The 2,621-nt window shown below is 46.3% G+C and overlaps 1 protein-coding gene across 1 annotated transcript in view; it reads left to right on the forward strand.

Moving 5' to 3' along the window:
• The window catches only part of PAXIP1 (PAX interacting (with transcription-activation domain) protein 1), a 50,966-nt gene that overhangs the window by 37,437 nt on the left and 10,908 nt on the right, over positions 1 to 2,621 (forward strand). The window lies entirely within an intron of this gene.

Consider the following 2,621-nt stretch of genomic DNA (forward strand, 5'->3'; position numbering starts at 1 on the left):
CGCCAGCCCAGGCCCTGCAGCCCCCGCCGCCCCAGGCGCAGGCGCAGCCCCCGCTGTTCGGACATGACCCGGCGGTGGAGAGTTAGTAACACGCATCTTTCTTTCCCTCTCCCGAAACCCTTGTGCCTGCTCTGAGAGCGTTTGAGGGCAGGCTAAGGATTCGCCTCGAGAAATAGTTAGAAAATGGGGACCATAGTTCGGAATTGTTAGGTTTCTCGGCTCTGGGCCTCCGTCCCCACCCTGAAGTGAACACCGGTGTCCTTGGAACAGCGGGCTGCCGCAAGGAGCGCTCGGGGCGGTCAGCGCCCAGACGTAATCTGTGGTGGCGCCTGGCTTTGAGTCACGTGATGGGGGTGATCGAGTAGCTCCATTTGTAGCAGCTGCTGCTTTTGAGGGCCTTCTGCAGAGGTCCTCGACTGGTGGAGACGTCACGGGCAGGCGTGACTAACTTCATAGATTCACGTCGAGCTCTGCAGAGCGCGCCTTCTCGTGTTCCGTGCACACGTTCACAGCACGCAGGCTCTGATTCGTTTTCCTCGTGTGATTCTGTTCTAGTCCCAGAAGAAGGCTTCCTACTGGGGTGTGTGTTTGCAATCGCAGATTATCCAGAGCAGATGTCTGACAAGCAGCTGCTGGCCACCTGGAAAAGGGTGAGGTCACTGAGATACACACACCTGCGCGCGCGCACACACACACACACACACACACACACGTGTACCTATGCGTATACTCACACTGGGTTGGCCAAGAAGCTTGTTGGTTTTTCTGTAAGACGGCTCTAATAGTGCTTAACTGACTTTAACTTCGTGCAGAACAGTTTTGTTAGATTGTTCTGTGACAGCTGTCTTATCAGCTTGTATTCTTTTAAAAAGTTATCAAAATTGGTGAATTTCTGTGTAGCCATTTTAATATTGAAGATGAAAGAAACAAAGGAATATTCTTGGCATATTATGCTTAATTATTTCAAGAAAGGTAAAAACACAACTGAAAAGGAATAAAAGAGAGCTTTGTACAGTGTTTGGAGAAGGTGCAGTGACTGATCAAATGTGCCGGAAGTGGTTTGCAGAGTTTCCTGCTGGAGGTTTCTTGTGGACGGTGCCCCATGGCTGGGTAGACCAGTTGAAGTTGATAGTGAGCAAATCGAGACGTTAGCTGAGAGCAGTCAACATTATACCGCGTGAGGCGGCCGGCACGCTCAGGGTGTCCAGGTCCAGCACTGAGAGAGTTGCACCAGCTTGCCTGTGCTCATTACTTTGATGTTTGGGTTCCACACAAGTGAAGCGGAAAAAGCCTTCTTGACCTTTTCTTCACATGCAGTTCTGTACTGAAACGTAGCAAAAGACGTTTTGTTTTTAAAACAAACTGTGACCAGTGGTGAAAAGATACTGTACAATAGTGAACAGAAGAGATTTGGGGGCAAGTGAAACGAACAACCACCAGCCACACCAGAGAAGGTGATGTGTGTATGGAGGGGGTGGAAGGGAGTCCTCTGTTGTGGCTCCATCTGGAAGACCAAAGGGTTACTTCCAACAAGCACTCCTCCCGATTAGACCAGCTGAAAGCAGCCCTGTGTGAAGAGCACCCGGAATTAATCAACAGAAAACTTACACGCTTCCATCAAGATAACTCAGACCTCATGTTTCTCCGATGTGTGATGACCAGGCAAAAACTGTGAGAGCTTGTCTGGGAAGTTCTGATTCATCCACCATATTCACCAAACATGGCACCTTCGAATTTCCATTTATTTCGGTCTTTACAAAATTCTCTCATTGGAAAAAAATTTTTCCCTAGAAGACTGTAAAAAGGCACCTGGAACAGCAGTTCTTTGCTCAAAATGATAGAAAGTCTTGGGAACATGGAATTGTGAAGCTGCCTGGAAAGTGGCAGCAGGTAGTGGAACAAAACGGTGAACACGTTGTTCAACTTCTTGGGCCGCATTAAAAATACGTCTTTTAGGTAAAAAAATCAAAAGAACTTTTTGGCCAACCCAAGAAAGTTCTCGCCCTTTTGGTAACAGCGTTCCCCTCAGTGCCACACAACCATGCAACCACTGCAATTGGGATACAAGACGGTATGAAAAAATTCAGAAACTAAATTTAACTTCATGTTGCTTTGCTTCCTTTTTTTCTCTTTAGGATATAGTTTCTTTTTTTTTTACTATATATATATTTTTTAATTTTATTTTATTTTTAAACTTTACAATATTGTATTGGTTCCGCCATATAATGAAATGAATCTGCCACAGGCATACACATGTTCCCCATCCTGAACCCTCCTCCCACCTCCCTCCCCATACCATCCCTCTGGGTCGTCCCAGTGCACCAGCCCCAAGCATCCAGTATTGTGCATCGAACCTGGACTGGCGACTCGTTTCATATATGATATTATACATATTTCAGTGCCATTCTCCCAAATAATCTCACCCTCTCCCTCTCCCACAGAGTCCAAAAGACTGTTCTATACATCAGTGTCTCTTTTGCTGTCTCGTATACAGGGTTATTGTTACCATCTTTCTAAATTCCATATATATGCGTTAGTATACTGTATTGGTGTTTTTCTTTCTGGCTTACTTCACTCTGTATGATAGGCTCCAGTTTCATCCACCTCATTAGAACTGATTC

The sequence above is a fragment of the Bison bison genome, unplaced genomic scaffold (assembly GCF_000754665.1).
Source record: "Bison bison bison isolate TAMUID 2011002044 unplaced genomic scaffold, Bison_UMD1.0 scf7180017864503, whole genome shotgun sequence".
Lineage (NCBI taxonomy): Eukaryota > Metazoa > Chordata > Mammalia > Artiodactyla > Bovidae > Bison > Bison bison.